This window comes from Lolium perenne, chromosome 3 (assembly GCF_019359855.2).
Source record: "Lolium perenne isolate Kyuss_39 chromosome 3, Kyuss_2.0, whole genome shotgun sequence".
Lineage (NCBI taxonomy): Eukaryota > Viridiplantae > Streptophyta > Magnoliopsida > Poales > Poaceae > Lolium > Lolium perenne.
In genome coordinates, this window is record NC_067246.2 from 320,101,928 (window position 1) to 320,121,050 (window position 19,123).

At 41.4% G+C, this 19,123-nt stretch overlaps 1 long non-coding RNA gene and 1 pseudogene across 1 annotated transcript; both read right to left on the reverse strand.

The window, feature by feature from the left end:
* Nucleotides 1–304: 304 nt before the first annotated feature.
* On the reverse strand, nt 305–10,053 carry LOC127345634 (uncharacterized; annotated as a pseudogene).
* Nucleotides 10,054–11,721: 1,668 nt separating this feature from the next.
* On the reverse strand, nt 11,722–13,476 carry LOC127338856 (uncharacterized). The gene is made up of 3 exons (XR_011754367.1): nt 13,242–13,476; nt 12,438–12,621; nt 11,722–12,356 (listed from the first exon to the last, which is right to left on the reverse strand). It is a non-coding gene; the product is annotated as an uncharacterized lncRNA (long non-coding RNA).
* Between the last annotated feature and the right edge of the window lie 5,647 nt (nt 13,477–19,123).

Below are 19,123 nucleotides of genomic sequence, written 5' to 3' on the forward strand. Positions count from 1 at the left end.
AAAATTGTGCTCTATAACCCACGACAGAACAAAATAGTTGACCAAAACACTGAATCCAGAATGAAATTGGTGGCAGGGGAAGCAGACTCTTACATGTGAACTGGAGCTCGCAAGGATGGATCGGTCTCGGCACCACAATTTCCACCAGTGGAGGATCAGAAGGCAAAAGCTAGCAACATCACCAGTGTAGTGCCCGCTGCCTCCGCCACGAATACAGTTTCGGTTCGGCAAGAAGGTCCTGGCCAATAGGGAATGCACTAGATTCATAGTTTCATACTGAAAAGAAAGAACAGGTATGTGCAGGACAAAGCTTAAGGTAAAACGTTATAGGTTGCCGGAACAAACCATCATTAGGATTTTCTCACACCAGGGAAATCACTGACAATCCACGACCAATTACAATGAACAAAACATTACACGTATCTCCTGATTGGGTCTCAAGAAGTCGACCCTCCGTGTCCAGAAGTCGATGCTCCGACGTCTCCGGAAGTTGATGCCTCTGCGTCTCCGGAAGTCGACCCACCAGCATTTTCGGAAGTCGAGCCCTGTTCTGCATAAGACCAAGAATTGTCGCTCTTAACCTCCTGAATCAGCTAACTGCCAGAGTTTTGTGCAAACTCAGTTAAGCAACAACACAATCAAGAAATCACTAACTTTGTGCAGAAAAGTATATTTAAAACCACTAGTTTTAAACATGTGCAGTAAGAGTACATTGATCCACATTGTACAGAGCGTCGGTGTAATAACTATTCTACTTAACAGCAAAGCCCCTGCAATAAAAAAAAAACTAAGCAGAAAGAGAAGTGAACAAAGCAGAATGTATTGTCTGAAGTCATCACAAATTTTGTAGAACCATGTGCAAATGAAGAAATAAGTAACTAAGGTCAACGAAATTACTGGGCCTGCTGGAGTTCCATACCTATAGTTTTTCCTTGTAATACAACTTCTGGAATGTGAGAAATCATGTGAGCATCCTCCCCTTGGCACCTCTCAACCATACTTGGACAGCCCCAAATGTAGAGTTTCTTCAAGACACCAAGGTTCCTTGTGCTTTCAGGCAAAGATGTCAGGTTTTGGCAACTAATGACATAAAACTCTTGTAGGGAAATGAGCTGCCCCATCCATTCTGGCAATACAGTTAGGCCATTACATTCTGTCAGCCAAAGTACTCTGAGAGCGGGAAGGCTCTTTATGCTTTCCGGTAAATATGTCACTGTGGGACAATTTTGTATGGAAATTTTTTCTAGAGATCTGAGGTTTCCCAACCATTCAGGCAGTGTCACCAGGTCCTTCAGTGACCACAAACATACTTTTGTGAGAGAGGTTAAACATCGCATGGCCTCAGGAAACACCCTCAAGCCGTTGCAGTCATTAAGTAGTAATATCTCAAGGGTGGGGAGGTGTTGAAATCTATTCCACTTTTCTGGAGAAAAATTGCAGTTATTTACTACCATATGAAAAGGAAGAGCGGAAGAGTAAAGCTTCCCAAATCCCCTTTCTGGCAAAACCATGTTGCTGTTAGTCAAGTGCCAAAACATACACCTCGGGGGATATGGTAAGAACTCCAACTTGGGGCAGTCCTTTATTTCCAAACTATGCAAATTTGGGATCAATGTCTCTTCATTTTCTTCACCTGACAGGGTTGTCCACAGTTCCACCATATTCTCCATTGACGTCAATCGTATAAATCTTAATTTTGTACAAGTTCCACCCGCCTCTCCATAGAACTCTTTGCCGATTTTTCTAAGATTGGGAATGCGCACCAGTACTAGGTTTCTTAAATTTGGCAGTTCCCCAAGTGGAGGAAGATTGTCACATGTTCTTAGACCAGAAAGCTTGATTAAAGTGAGAGAAGGGAGGTAGAAGGAGACGTCAGACATCCATGTAGGGAAATCCTTGCTTGTGTAACGATTTAGATAAAAAGTTTCAAGAGTACGGGGAGGTATGAGCCTTTCTAGTACAGATTTGTCGTCCTCTCCTTGGAGCCCGAAACTAAGATATAGTCGCAGAAGATCTGTTTTATCACGCAACTTCGCTCTTTCTGCATCTTCTGGATGCCTCACATTTTGAAGCTGTAAGACTTGAAGTTCTTTACAAGTCAATTGCTCTAGCTCGACAATACTGCTACATTCTTTGTTTTCTGTCTGATGTACAGTATGTACTATCACCTCTGGCAAATTCAGATGCTTTCTTATGTCAGAAGCCTTGAGAAACACTTTATCTTTCGCTGACACAACCACGAGTTCAGTGAGAGTAGTCATTTCATATATGCTATCTGGTAAATCATATAACTTTGAATAAGAAATGTCCAATGATTGAAGCTTAAGGGCACCTAAAGAGGAAGGGAGCTTTTCAAGCCTCATACAATATGACAAATTGAGATACCTCAGCTTAAGCAACTTGCAGAATGACTCGGGCAGTAACTGCAGCTTGGAGCAACTTGTTAGGTTCAAAGAGTCAAGCTCAGAAAGGTTACCAAAACAGTCAGGGAGTTCACTAAGGTCGTGACAATCTGAAAGATCTAGGTCGTTCAGGTGAATTAGCCGACAAAATGATTCTGGGAGCACTGAAACCTTGTAGCAATCAGAGAGGCTTAAGAACACCAGATTTTGCAGATTGCCAAAATCTTGTGGAAGGTTTTCTAGCTTGTGACAGTTTGATAGATTCAGATGCTTCAAATACTTAAGGCTAAAACTTTCAGGTAATTTGGTTAGCTTGGAACATCCTGACAAGCTTAGGAACAATAGATTTGGAAGGGTACCAAATTTATCAGGGAGATTTTGAATGCCAAGACACTCTGACATATTTAGGTGTTGTAAACATGTCAACTGGCAGATGGATTCCGGCAACTCTTGGAGGATGGAACACCCCAATAAATTGAGAAAAGAGAGTTTAGAGAGCTTACCCAATGACTTAGGTAGCTTACTAAGGTTTTTATTCTTGGATAGGTCCAGATAACAAAGTTTGTGGAGGCTACACATATTATCGGGCAAGGCTTTAAGTGAGCAATTGGACATAATCAGAGTTTGCATATTTAGCAGTTTCATAAAAGACTTAGGAAGCGATGTGATTGGCAAGCTCGTCGCATCAAAGTACCTAAGTAGCTTCAGTTTATGCATGGAAGATGGCAGCCTCACTGAACCTCCAATGTTTCCGGAGGGACTTAGATTCAAGACACGCATGTACTTTTATCTGGAAAATGCCTTTTTTGGGAGTTGTAGGTCCTGAGAATTCCTAAAATGGAGAGATCTTAGCTTGCCTGGTAGATCTTTGAAAACATTGGTTTGCTTCTTGTATTTGATCAACTGTGTGTGTCGACAATGAATAGCGGCCTTCCAATTCCTTGGTATGGTATCATCAGCATCCAGAATAAGGAATTCCTCAGCAATAATTACTGATGCAAGTTCATGCACCAGATCATGCATGATGACCTCCCGAGGAGCTTTAGCATGCATTGAATTTGGACTAACCTGTAGAGGTAGAAAACAAAAACACATTGGACATATTATTATAGTTACAAAGTAATTGATTAATTGGTATGTTACCAATAATTGAAAACCAATAATTAAATTTACTGCTCTTACCAATTTATTTATATTCCTGTATTAAAATCAACAGTAGGATTGTAATAACATGGTATCATTAATATTTAAGCTAGTTCTTAATTTTTTTATCAAGAAATACACGAGGGACTCCTTTACATTTTTCGCATTGACTAGTAAATCGTAAATTTGATAAAAGAAAAGAAAACGTTTATACTACTATACTTACAGATTTTGTTATCGCAAGGACCTCTTCTTTAAATAAAGAGTAACTTTCTTAAGACTACATTTCATCATTTGTAAACTAGCAAAGGAACCATAATTTTAGATTTGTAGTTTCATAAAACTCAACAATCGATTTATTTTGTATCATTCAGAAGACCCACACTTTGTAAGATCTAACATGCATGTGCATGTCCCACTTTTCTGCGATATAATTTTCTTGGTCATAATTTTGTAATTGGCGTGCCTTACGAATTTATCTGGTTTCGATTGGACAAAGGAGAAAAGTAGAACATGAGAGTTGGAATTTCAGCTCGGACAAAGAGTCGAGAGCTGTAAAGATATTTTTCCTAATCTTGGAAAGAAAAGGGTAAAACTATAAAAAGCAAGCTTTGGCTGGTCATAAAAATTAATGCACGTCCATTCATTTTACTAAGAAGGCATGAGGAATCATATGTGGACAAGTCATCAATCTGCAAACACTAAATACAAGGACGTTAAATACTAACCGAAGCAGATCCTGAAATTTGAAGAAATGACATCCCCAGAAGGTAGTCAATGCAAATTTGACCATCATACTCATGAGGAATGTATCCAAGAGCATCCCATTGCTGGACCAGACGATTAGTGTTCATAATGGAGCCCTTGGGGAAGGCCGCCAAATAGGTGAAACAAATTTTGAAGTCTACCTTCATGTAATAATAGCTCGGCATGAGGCACTCTAATATTTTCTTTTGATACAAGTCTTCCAAACTCAAATCAATCTTTGTGTCTCTTATATCTTCCCATCTCTTGACATCCTTTGACTCGGACATTACTTGCCCAAGAGCACACAACACGAGTGGTAGCCCCCCACAGTTCTGTGCAATTTGTATTCCAATTTTCTCCAGGTCACTTCGGCCATGATCACGAGGGCCGAAAGCCCTTTGCTTCATTACTTCCCAGCAGTGTTCAGGTGCTAAAATATTCAAATTGATTTGGGTAGACTCCGGCACAGGGCAAACTTTCCTTTCATTTGCCAAGTTACCAACACACAGTTTTCTTACTACGCTTATATTTCTTGTGGTCACTATAATTTTGCTGCCTTTGGAGCCATATTGTAACATAAGCTTTAATTTTTCCAGGTTATCTCCATCTTCTTCCCAGAGATCATCCAGAACAATCAAGTATCTTGTACTAGCAAGTCCTTTCTCTAGATTATCATGTAGAAGTTGCAAAGTACACTTGTCAAGGTTGAGATTGCTATCTAGGCTTTTCATGATGGCAAACCCAATATTTTTCAAATCAAACTCCTTGGACACATAAACCCAGGCTTGGATATGGAAGAAGCTTTTGACCCTCTCATCTGTGTAAACTGATTCTGCTAATGTAGTCTTCCCTATACCTCCAAGCCCAACAATTGGAATGACTGAAATATTCTCATCAGCTTCAGTGTTGAAGAGCATTTGGATTATATTATCCCTTTCAATATTCCTACCCACCATTCCAGTTCTGTTGCTGGCTGCAAAAGTCTCATTGTTTCTGCGCACTTCTGGACGTGCTTCATGATGAACTACGAGCCTGGGTGTCAGGTTCTCCCTTTCTAGTTCGTCTATTTTCTTCCTCACTTTGTTCAATTTGTGGGGCTTGGTTATTCGTTGTATGAGTATATGGCACTGTAATAGAAAATTTTAAGACAGGTCTTTCTAGAATCAAGTCAAAAAACGTATGCTACTATATACAAATAGCGTTTCTATATATATAAATACAAATATATAGTTGTTCTACAACAATTTCTAGCTACAAAAAGAAATGGTTTTGCTAAATCTCATTGGATTAAAACTTTCTTATGTCCCAATCATTTAGAAAAGTGCAATTGGGTATAGTGATGAAAAGTACAACTATTTGCAATTGAATGAAAGGGTGCAAGTTGCACTTATCACTAAACTGAAATTTTCGTTTTTCTAAATCAATTGAGACTTAAGAACAACTTGGTCGATTAAGACAGACAAAACCATGAAAAAGTAACATTTGTTTATGTGGAATGAAGAACTGAAATAGATTTTTCGATAAAGGGCGCTTCCATTACTTATAAATAAGCATTACACCCGGCCTCTGCATAACAAGATGCACACAGCCGCACACACTGAAGAGTATCATCGTACACACGCAATATAACAAAAGTCTTAGAATAAGCTAAAAGAAAAACCCAACAATGGTGAACGCCTAGGACCCCGAAGGCTGAATCCGAAGATTACGCCGCCATCCATGTTGGAAAAAAATATCCTTCGCCACATCCTCCAACCGTGAAGATACCTCCATAAAGAGGTCTCGATTCTCTGTCCTTTGAAGCATAGACCACGAACGGAGCAAAGCGGTGGATCGGTAGATAACCTGCAAACAAGAAGAGTTAATATCATGGAAAATCTTGTCATTTCTACATAGCCAAAGCGACCAAATGATGGCATTCGCCCCCACCCTAATAAAGGTTTTATACTTACGGTCCACCCAATTTAACCAGCTGCCAAAAAGATTAGCAACGCTCTGAGGTGGATGCAAGGTAGAACCTATCTGGGTTATCGACCATATAGATCTCGCAAATTGACACTGAAAAAAAAGGTGATTGATTGTCTCGTCATGATGACAAAAAATACACTTTTTGCTACCTTGCCAATTACGCTTTACAAGATTGTCCTTAGTAAGGATTACCCCCTACGAAGATACCAAGCAAAAAATTTCGTTTTTAACGGTATCTTCATAGACCAGATTTTTGTATTCTTGTAAACAGGTGTAACAGAATGAATCAGCGCATTGTACATTGAATCCACCGAGAATTTACCACTCTCGCGTAGATTCCATCTAACCACATCAGGACCTGACGTCAACTGTACCCGTTCGAGTCGTTGAAGCAGAGCGTTCCAAGATGCTAGTCTGGGACCTAGCAAATCCCGTCTGAATGACATTTCAACCGGTGTTTGTTGCATCACCGTTGCGATGGTATCAGATTTGTGGCGTACAATGTTATACAAGGCCGGATACTGTTCTCGGAGGGTTGTAGGTCCTAGCCATCTGTCCTCCCAGAAGCGTATCTGAGATCCATCCTTAATAGAAAAGGTTGTAAAAGGAAAAAAGAATTTCTTAGTCGCCATAAGTCCAGCCCAAAAATGTGAGTCACCGGGTTTCCAAACCACTTGTGACAAAGCTTTGGAGCCTACATACTTTCTTTTTAGAATTGTTTGCCATATACCTTCTTCTGAAAGAAGTTTAAATAACCATTTCCCAAGGAGGGCTCGGTTTTTGATTTCAAGATCATGAACCCCAAGCCCTCCGTGGTCCTTTGGTCGACAAACTATATTCCATTTGGCCAACCGATATTTCTTTTTCTCACTATCTCCTTGCCAAAAGAATCTAGATCGGAAGTAATCTAACCGATGCAAGACACCTTTAGGTAACTGGAAGAAGGAAATCATATACAGCACCATATTACTTAGTACTGAATTAATGAGTACCAATCGACCCCCTAGAGATAGTAATTTTCCTTTCCAACTAGATAACCGCTTTTGGAGTCTTTCCTCAACCAGTTTCCATTCAGCTATTGTTAGTCTCCGAAAATGAATCGGAATGCCCAAATAACTAATAGGAAACTGACCAAGCCCGCAGCCGAACAGTCCAGCATATTGGGAGGCCACATCCTGGGCTTCGCCGAAACAAAACAATTCACTTTTATGGAAGTTGATCTTAAGACCTGAAAGTTTCTCAAAAGCCGATAGGATCAACTTAAGATTCATCGCTTTCACAAGGTCATGTTCCATAAAAAGAATTGTATCGTCAGCATATTGAAGTATGGATAGACCACCATCAACAAGGTGTGGTACTACTCCTTCAATAAGGCCATCAGCTTTTGCACGCTCAATAATAATAGCAAGCATATCCGCCACTATGTTAAACAACATAGGTGAAAGCGTATCTCCTTGCCTCAATCCCTTTTTCGTTTGAAAGTATTTGCCAACATCGTCATTGACTTTGATGGCAACACTTCCTCCGAAAACGAAATTATGTATTAGAGCACGCCACTCATCAGAAAATCCTTTCATCCTGAGTGTTTGTTGTAAGAAAGACCATTTTACTTTATCATAAGCCTTCTCGAAATCAATTTTTAAAATTACACCATTCAACTTTTTCCTATGAAGCTCATGCACTGTTTCATGCAAAGTGACTACCCCATCTAGGATATTCCTTCCTTGCATGAATGCCGTCTGAGACGGTCGCACAACGTTATCAGCAACCGAATTTAGTCTTAAAGTAGCGGTTTTAGTGAAAATCTTAAAGCTAACATTAAGGAGACATATAGGACGGAATTGTTGAATCCGTTCTGCTTCCATAACCTTAGGCAATAAAATTATCTCACCAAAATTAAGACGAAATAGTTGCAATTGATCTTTGTGCAATGCAGAAAATAAAGCTAACAGATCCGTCTTGATTATGTCCCAGAAGTTCTGATAAAACTCAGCTGGAAAACCATCTGGTGTTTTATTATGCTCCATTTGGAAAACCGCGTTTCTGACTTCCTCCTCAGAATAAGGGGCTGTCAGGAAAGCATTTTCTTCTGGTGAAACTTGGGGAATATCGTGAATTCTGGATTCTTCCATGCTGAAAGTTCCTTCTTCTGGTTCCCTAAATAGGCCCTTATAATAATTAGTAATATAAGATTTGAGTTGTTCATGTCCAACAATTGTACCCTCGTCCTGAACAAGAGAATGAATAAGTTTCTTCCTATGTCTGCCGTTAGCAACAGAGTGGAAGTATCTTGTATTCGAATCTCCTTCAAGGATGAACTGTACCTTTGATCTTTGATACCATTTTAGCTCCTCCTCCCTCAACATGAAAGCCAACTGCGCATTATATTGACTCTTAGAATCAATTTCCTGCGGAGATAGCAATCTTGTTTCGGCAAGGGCTTCAATTTCATCGATCAGAGTTGTTAGACGAACCTTTTCAGATTTTAAGAGGCCTGCCACATGTCTAGCCCATCCCCCAAGGTGTTTTCGCATAGCGCGAAGTTTATTATTCCACCTCTGAATCGGACTGGAGCCAGCAATAGGCCTCTCCCATACTCTTTTAACCATATCCGAAAAGCCTTCACGCTGTAACCAACCTAGTTCGAACTTGAACTGGCGTTTACATTGTGATATATTCTTACCGGTTGTTAAGAGAATGGGGGCATGATCTGAAAGCCTTTCAATGCGAGGGAGAGCACGCACATTAACCATAGGGTATTTTGATTCCCAATTATGGTCCATGAGTACGCGATCAAGCTTCTCATATGTAGGCTCTGGAAGACTATTCGCCCAAGTGAACTGTCTCCCAACCATTTCGATCTCTTTCAAATCTAGGCTGTCAATGACAGCATTGAATAATAAGAACTGAAATAGATGAATTCCCATAAAAATTAAGAAAATACAAGAAAAAACTAGAACATATTCCTAAGAAATTTCTAAAAGTTACTCATGAATTTAAAGAAAAGTGTCTAATTGCATGATAAAGTGTGTTTATTTTGAACTAATCAATAGTGTCTCCTGTATTTCCCCAGTGAGTGAGGAAACTTGACATCATCCTTCGGTTACAAAAGAAGTTATATCTTTTCTCTAATAACGGCAGCATTTGGGTCACGGAGTCTGAATAGCTAGTCTTTACAAGTTCTCAAAGAAAAAAAAAAACTGGGTTTTGTCGTACCTAGACCACCCATTGCCTCTGTCCTTGCAAATAAGGATTCTAATTCCATAAAGAAATAGATCTGTCAAATAGTCTTTTGATTAAAGTACCTTTGGTTGGCTATTCGGGGCTTCCAAGTCGTCCAGCACGTCCTCAATGTCGTAGGCGACGGACTTGAGCTTCATGAGCCATCGACCTGCAGCTTGTCCGTTCTCTTCTCCTCGGCGCAACCTAAGATCTGCATCATGCATCAGAGCAGCCAGATCTTTCATTTTCTCCACCATGTGCTGCACCTCCCCTTTGTATCCCCACTGCAGGGCGATCTCATCTATGACGGGTTGGGTAAGCCTGCCAATGATTTCTTTCACCACGGAACTCGCAATCATCTCCCCAACGCCCACCATGACTTCACACCAAGCTTTTGCTCTGTCCCGCAAGTCTATTGTTGTGTTTGTGGAAGACAAGCAACAGCAAGGTAAGGAGCGCTATGCTTGTGGAGTCCACAATATGCGGGCCAATTAGTCCAGTCAACTATCTCAACTACCAGCCTCCACCGGTAGGCATCTGCTTGCGCCGATCCAGCCACAAGTGGAGCCAAATAATGCCGGGAGTTTGTTTGCAAAAAAAAGGTGAAACTTTGTCTACTTAGGGCTCCTTTGATTTAAAGGATAGGAAAAGCATAGAAATAGGAAAGGTATAGGATTGAAATGACATGTCTACTTGAAACTTATAGGAAGATGAAGTTTGTTTGATTGTAGCAAATGAATTTTTTCATGAGGTATGAGCTAATGCTTTTTTCTATAGGAATTACACTACAAGATTTCTATAGGAATTTTTTCTATAGGATATGTTCCTATGAATCAAACAACATGTAAAGAAATTTTTCCCATAGGAATCAAATCCTACACAATTCCTATGCAAATCCTTTGAATCAAAGGAGCCCTTAGAGTACTAGTTGGTTCTTTTTCTTTGCAAATGACCCTATCTTATGTGGTGGTTTCGTATTAGTTGTTCCAGAAAACTAATATGGAATGAACAAAGTATAACTTTTTATTCAAATTTTTCATCTCGCCAAACCTACAGGAGCCGCACCGGAATCAGATCATGGGCCACACAAAGATATGTACTAGCATAACGAGTTGTTGAAAAACCTATACATCGCTCATTACTGAAAAGTCATCGCCAGGGAGACAGCAAGTTTGGGCCACATTAGCTTCCGAGAGGCATTCGGTCGTTTCGGGTTTCGGGAACAATCTAGAAGGTTCTATGCAGGCTTTCTGTCGTTTCGGTTTTTTCCGGTATATTAGGTTTATTTGATCGGTTTTTTGGTCTTTTTTAAAATAATTAGAAAATTGTTCTTATTTAAAAATTTGTTCAGTTTCGGAATGTGTTCCTTTCTTGTGTGCCGAACTTGGCGTGGGTGAGAATGGCGTGCCACTCTTCGTCAGTCATCCCCGACGGCTTCACCTTCTGCAGCGGCTACGCCCGCTGCCGAATGAAGGCCCCGTTGGCAGCTTTCCTCGGTTTCTTCCCTTTTGGTGGCATGGCGGCAACAAGATCTATTGGTGGTCTCGCAGCGACATCGACAAATATGGTGGGAGGATGGGAGAAATGCGCGGGGAAGCGGGGGAGGGAATGAAATGGGAAGGGAAGACGAACAAAGCGGGAGGGAAAAAAATTTAGACGCTATTTTGACTCTGTTGAACCTATGACACGTGTGGCCTGCCGTGAAATGCCGCCATTTCGATCGTGCCGGGTGCGTGCCTTGTGGGTCGGGGACGGCCTGGACAGGCCAAACAGGTTTTTGGGCCGCGCCGGGCGCGCCAAAAGTTTGAGGAACGCGGCTGGGTGGCAAAATTTGTCCGACGCTCCCCAAACTAACTTGCTGGCCCGTTTAGGGAACCTGGTTGGGAAGCTTTTATTTCTCGCAAACCCAAATTCACCTACTAGGGAATTTATATATGAAAAAGTAGATCTCCCCCATAAAAAGTGGAAAAGATTGTATCACAAAATTACATACTCCCTCCGTCCATAAATAGATGTCTTAGATTTGTCTAAATATGGATGTATCTAGACACTAAATAATGTCTGCATACATCTAGATTTATACAAATCTAAGATGTCTATTTATGGACAGAGGTAGTACATCTATGCGTTTTAGGAAATTTCAAAAAATTCTTTCAATAACAGAGATTTAGTGTAAAGAAATTTCAGTTTTGATAAAAAAATGAGAGACAAAAATGCCATGCGCTAATGTCTAGCGCCTTTTATGTACATGTTTTAATGTACATACATCATAATTTATAATTTATCTGTACATATATATTAATACATACATTGTACATACATACATGTTCTCTGCTACTGTCTACATGCCGTAGACGTGCCTGTGCGACCTGGCCGTGTATTTAAACAAGTGGATCGATCTAACTGCTAGCGATGTGGTACTATTTTTTCTCCGGAAAGCCAGGTAACTCTTCCGCGCCGTCCTCACCGATTCCCTCACGGCCAAATCCTCCGTCGCCCTCACCCCGATTCTCCTCGTCGCCCCGGCGCGCTCCACCGCCGCCGCCGGCAAAGTATTCGTAAATAAAGCTCCCGTCGCCGCCGCGTCGTCCTCCCGGGAACGGCCTCGCCCAGGAACAGCACCGAGAGGTCGGAGGTGCTGCTGCTCGGATGGAAGGGATCGGAGGAAACTGGGGTCTGGAGAGGACGCCCACGAGCTCCCGGCTGTGGGGTGGGCGAGTGGCTGGCCTCGACGGCTGCTCTCTACTGACTCTTAGTAGTAGAACTCAAACACATCATGATCCCACGAGTGGGTTCCAGATTGATCCTTTCCGTCACTACTCAATTGTTGACTGCTGTCTTAACTGACGAGATCGACATTGCTACTGCTGTTCACTTGAGATACATGAAGGGAACTCAGAAAAATATGCACGAGCTGCAACAAAACGTGAGCGTGCAAGGAAGAAAGGGGTTTACCAGCTGAAGAAGGGCAGAGCAACGTTGTTGCAACCTCAGACTTTGGTCTGCAACTAACAGTATAGTTGAAGATGCAATCCATGTATCAATTATCAGCTCTGGTTGAATGTTTCCCGTGCTGAAGCTCGTTCATCCAGCTTGGTCTGTTGCTCGGGCCTCGGCCGCGCTTCCAGAGGAGAGCATCCTGTCAGAAGAATTTTCCATGTTAGATTTAGAAGTTGAGGCAACAAGATGAGGTTCAGAAGTCAGTACACGGAGCAGATTAGCCAGGAAAAAAATCGAAACTAGTCAGAACACTGCAGACGATTTATTTGGTTAACGGAGCTTGGTTCTGTCATTAGAAGAAGACACAAATGGCTTGAACACACCTAAGCTTGTAAGACTCAGTCTCGCCAATTAGGATTGTGTTGAAATACAGAAATATACGTGTTACATTCAACACAATTACTCGATGTCAAATGTAGGTTATCCAATTGCCTCTTCTGTCATCCAGTCGTGATGGGCTTTTTAGGTCACCGTCCCCCTCGTGCTGGCAAGCAAACGATCGATACTAAGCGACCCTAGGCTGGAATGAAGATAGAGGAGTATGGCTTCGGTGCACGTGCAAGCATCAGGCATCGATGGATGGCAGAATCGATCTTGTCAGCGGACCGTCGAGCCAAAAACAACATAATGAGATGATGAAATAAGACAAGAACTCAGATCTTATATGTACTTGCACCTACCAACACACGATCGAAATGTAATGGAGATTCAAATATTGTTGAGTGAGGAGATCAAGAGGAAAAGATTGAAGATTCCAACCCGGGCTGGATCCTGGAGGAAACCTGAGCCAATTCATCATATGCTTCCATCAGTTTTTAGTATAGTTATTTCTCTTGGGGATCATGGTGGGAGAGGATGAGAGGTTCGGTCCCAGGGATCAATGGCGAAGAGGAAGTGTAGTCCGATCGATGGAGAAAAGGATGCAGACGGCTATTGGCTGGTTCTCGTATGGACAATTGGAGATGCTCGTCCAGCCCAAGAAGAGATAGCTCAAGCTGGGGCGCCCAGCCCATGTGGAGAGTGAAGGAGCCACAAGGGATGGTCAACCGTGTAGCTCTTTGCCAAATAAAGGGTGACGTGGGCGCACCAGTGGAAAATAAGATACTGGGCGATTGCCATTTAAATCATCGGAAAATCTATTTTTTGCTGGGGCACCGTGCTGTCTATCGGAATGCTCACCTCTCCGCACCGTCCGATCTTGGATCTGTGGCTCCTGGCGATTCGACGCTAGCGTCCAACAACTGCCGCCCGGATTCCGCGATGGTCTGTTCGAAGTCGAGCCATTGTCTTCATTCTCGCCCACCCCTCTCAGCTCTCCTCCCCATCTCATGTTCCTCTGGCGATTTCCAAAATTCCCCACTAGATTGGCTTCGTCGGTGACGAGCGGGTCGTGCCGGTGTGGGCGATCCTCCTGGCGAGTGGGAGTGTTGGTGGAGCATCTTCGCCGTCGCTGAATCGCGGATCGACGCATCCGAGGCGGGTGCGATTCGACGCATTCGAGGTGGGGGCTCGTCGGATTTTGAGGCGTCGGCGGGTGGTTTCGTCGGCGACGTGCTGCTTCTAGTACTTCCAGTTGGTGAGTCCCTTGATCTCGATGCTATCTCTCGATCTCGATGCTTCCCGTACTTCCACTAGCTGCTCGATCTCGATGCTTCCAGTACTTCCGCTAGCTGTGTTTATGATTTAGACGTGGCGCTCGTTCGTCCCGTTCGGCAGCTAGGGTTTCGGACTCAATCGTCGATTTGGTCTTCATTTTACTTGCGGAGATCCTTGTTAGATTTGTGTTCTACTGGGCCAATTTCGTGCGTGTTGTTCCCCAGAACTGAAATTGTGTGTGTTGTTCGATCTCGTCGACTATCTAGTGGTAGTAGATCTGTTGGAGCTCTGTGATACACGATGGTGCATTACGGTGGTTTAGGTGTATTTTTTTTCAGAATGAACTGTGTATATCTGAGCAGCAATCTTCTAGCATGTATTTTTTACCTAATACTTACATGTGTTGATAGCACCAGCACCATGCTCCATGTAATTTACAGGTTTTATTTACATGTTTTTTACTGGGTTCTCCTTGTTGATTATACTACATGTAACCATATTATACTACATGTATTTATCAAATATTTTTTGCGTTGTATAAAATAGACCAAAGCCAGCTCTAAGTTTTTTGATCTATTCTGTTTCTGTTTGTTCCTTAATCTCCTTGATCAGTATGGTCAGGGGATATTTTTACATCATGTAGAGCTGTCAGGGGGTAGATTGGCAGTGGTTTTGAGAAGGGTTCTGATCTGCTCCCTTACAAATAAAATGGAACATGTTTTGGTAGAAAAGTGGCACAAAGCGTGTAATTGAACACAAAAGCATGTAATTAAATGACCTGAAAATACATGTAAAACTATCACTCTTAGTATCTTGATCAACAACATGATTTAAGATGATTTATGATGAAATCCCATATGCATTGTTGTAGGATGTACTTTTACTCATTTAATTACATGCTCTATTCACAATCAAACTATGTAGGATGTACTTTTCTGTATTATACACACATATCACTCATATGCCCTTTTTTTGTGTGTATAACTGCACACATATGATGTATATTTCTATTTTATCTCTTTAAACATTTTCTACTCTGGTATTTGGGCTATAAAATACATCCATGTATGTGCTATAGAAACATGTTCTGTAGCATGTATGTTTCTGCAGAGCATATATTTTATTTCTGTAGCATGTATGTTTAAGGTTGTAATATATACATACTGTGTGTGCAGCATTTCGTTGGACGGATCACCTGTTGTCTTGTCTTAATAATTCAAAATGATTCATGTTATCCCTCTAGTAAGTATGATTTTTTTACTTTGTTCACTGTTTTGGTTTCTTCAGTCTTACACATATTCATTTAATTAGCTTTCTCTTACATATTTCTGTAGAAAAATTCCAGGACTCCAAAGAGTGGGAAGAAGAAAAATAGTATTTTCCAGATATAGGAAGATGAAACAAAGGCTGCAGTTCCGAGGTGCCAAAGTTGAGCCGCCGGTTCAGAGTGTGCCTCCTTTATTGGGTGTTGAACCAATTTCTGTTGTGCCACCAGAAGGAGAAGAAGGTCCATCAGACAATCCCTGCGATGAAGATGTTGCTGACAAGAAGGAGAAGATACTGGATACCATAACTTGTCTCTTTTTTGTACTTACTGTGTTAGTATTTTATATGCATGTACTTCCACTCCCCTTCCTACAAGTGTGAAGTATGAATGTGTGTTGTTCTTTTTTCTGTAGAACAATTTATTCAACCGCGCTTCACCAATGAAGGTTGTAAGGGTACTTAAAAAAATGACAGATGATCAGCATGCTTTGATCAGCAGATCAGATTTCACAGGAATTCTAGGCATGCAGTGTTCGAAATTAAACCCTTGATTTCGGAGACAGGGGAAGAATACCAGTAGATGTTGATTCTGCTGTCAGAGTTATGGCAGTTCCAATGGGAGTACATCCTGTCCCCTACTACTCTGACATTGACGCAACAAGTGCAATCTTTGAGATGCTTGGGATACATGATGGAAAGCAGCCAACCGTAGCATCCATTGAGAAGCAGTTGGGTGAAGATTATCCTGCAGATGATGCTTACCTGAGAAAGTTCATCATGTACCTCATCTCATCTGTGTTTGCTCCTACCATGGGAATTCATGTCAGTCCAAAATGTTATCCTCCGCTACTTAACACAGCTGCCATCCCAAGATATAATTGGGCTAGATTCATCATAGACATTTTGATCCAGACTGCAAATGCGAAGGGAAAGAAGAACTGGTTCAAAGCTTGCATGCCTTACCTCATGGTCAGTTATCTATTGTTTCTTACAACTCTATGTATTTCTGCACACATTTTATTTTCTGATTTAGTTCACGAGGCAGCGGCTAATGTATTTTTTCACTGTTTTTTCTATTTGTATTTTGTAGGTTCTATATGTCGATGCTTTGGAAACAGATGGAATAGATGTGCCAGATGTTGAACCTCGTATTTCTGTATGGACAAATATGATGATTAAGGCTGCTGTTGATCAAGATACTAAGAGTGATGGTTCATTTGGGAATTTACCGGTAACTTACTGATTCAACATCTATTTTTTCTTAACTTTTTTTTGTCCTTGACTTGCTCTTGCTACCATTTTATTCTAATTTTTCTGAACCATGCATCTTTTTTTCAGCTAAAGCCTTGCTTCAGGAACAGGCCATTTCTTTTCTCGGGAGATCAGAATGTGTTGGATATCTTCATCAAACGATATGCACCAGGCAATCCAGATGAAGAGGTAATTTTTCTATTTTCTATAGCTGCTTTTGTAAATTTTTACAATTCTAGAGCATTGATAAATTGCCCCTTCTGCCATTTTATTTTTTGTATTACTACAAACCTAGTCTTACATGTACTCTTTCTTTTTTTCCATGTAACAACAAATGAGAAATTACAGATCAGCAATCACTAACATGTGCAACAGTTTTGAGGCTGGACTTTCTGAGTTTATTAGATCTGTGGGAAACAACCTAGGCAAGGAAAGTACAAGGACAAATGTTGCACATGAAACAGGGCAGCCAAAAAGCAAGCCGAAACGGAGGAGAGCAGCACATTTTCCAAAGTCTGTTGATGAGAGAGTAGTCCATGAGAAAGATGAAGAAGAAATTAGTGCAGCGGTCAAACCAGATAAGAGTGATGCCGCAGTGGTCAAACCAGATAAGAATGATGCACCAGTTCTTCTATCTGAGATAAAATCGAAGAAAAGAAAGCTTGCACACAAAGGAATGGGTGGAGCCAGAGATAACAAGAAGTCCATCAAGGACACAAGCATGCCCAACAATGAAGTGAAGTTTGATGAGGATGGCGCTAACGAAGATGTTGTAGACAAGTCATTAGAGGAAGAGGATGAACAAGATGTGACAATGGATTCACATGTCAGTGATTTGACTGCGCATGCTGAATCTAGCACAGTAAACACAGAAGCAATTCCTGAACCTGTAGTACTACCACCTTCATCCACAAATGGTGTTGCAGTTACACAGAGTGATGCACCAGTTTTTGTATGCGCCACAGCTGATGTTTTGAAGCATCTACAACTATATGGGTCTGGTTCTCAATCTAGTGCAGAAGCAACTCCAGTGGATCAAGCTAATGGAGGAAGCAAGAGTTCAATCAAAGTACCTGATGGGGCTGCATCAGTACCCACCATGGTTTCAGGAAAATCAAAAAAGAAAGTTACATTTGCAGACAAAGGGAAAAATAATGTACAGGGGAATTCTGCTGATCCAACTGCTACTGCTAGGAGACCAGTTACAAGATCCATGTCCCCACTGAAGTCAAATATTGCTATAGATTTGGAGATAAGAAGCTCTCCCAGCCCTAGAAGAGTCACGAGGTCTTCTACTCCTGAAAATGTGACAAGGCAGAAGGTTGTAGCTTCGAGGGGAAGGCCGTCATCATCTATTGGTGGACATAATGGAGTTAACTCTGTTGATCTTGCATTTAGCATCGACCTGAACAGGAATTTGGTTCTAGATGTTCATGAAACGCCTCAAAATACACCCGCTGCTACAACAGTTGTTACATCTGACACAGTTCCTTCTGCTGAAACTATTCCAAACCATGACAATGTGATCTTGCAAGAAGCCACACCAGTGAATGTCGGAAGTAATCCTGCTGCTGGGTCAGCAGAGATGGTCATTAGCATTGACATTAACAGGAAACTTGACCTTGAATTCGGTACTGCAAAAGCTGTAACACAAACTGAACAACAGAGAAAGTTTACAGAGCTCAAGGAAGATTGTCCTTCTTTCGATCTTGGCTTCGATCTGCAGGAGGCTGGGAAAAAGGTTGATGAAGGTGCTACAATTGAAGAACCAGTAATCATTTCAAGCAACGATAGTGGTGACTCTCTGGACAAAATATATGCGACCATCGATATGCCCATTACGCCATCGACAGTACAAGTAAAGGAGTTGCAGAAGGTAGTGTTGTCGCCGAGGAACCCAAATAGTGTAACACCAGTACCTCAAGCTAGGAGAGTTGTAAAACTGGGGCCTAAACAGAAATCGCCATATGAGAATTTTGGCAAGAAACCTACTGTCACTAGATCAGATGCTGAGTTGTACAACAAAGTGTGCTCATATGGTGGCAGAACCAAGCACCTGTTGAACAAAGAAAAAATTATCGACTATGGTACCTACTTCATCTATCTCCGTGACTTGGCAGATTCAATCAAGCTAGATGGTTGGATAAGCAACTCAACCTTCGAGATAGGTTTACTTAGTATGTCTGAGGAGATGGCCAAGCAGAAAAAATTTCTGATGCCACTAAGGCTTGCTGTAAGTACAATCTTTATATTCTTTGCTTGATGTACCTTTTTCATTATATTCTGATCTACTTTCGATTTTCTTCTTCCTTTTCCCATTTTCATAACAGACTTTCTTCATTCCCATCATTTGTGCAGACCAAACTAAGGGAACCAACATGCCACTTAGATAAGGAGGTGCAGAAAGCATTTGAATGCACGCCTACATACCGGCTAGACCACAAAGATCTGGTTAGTTTGTAATTTCTTGAATTTAATTACTTTTTCCTTTGATGCTTTTTTTTACACCCAGTAGCTTGTGACACCTA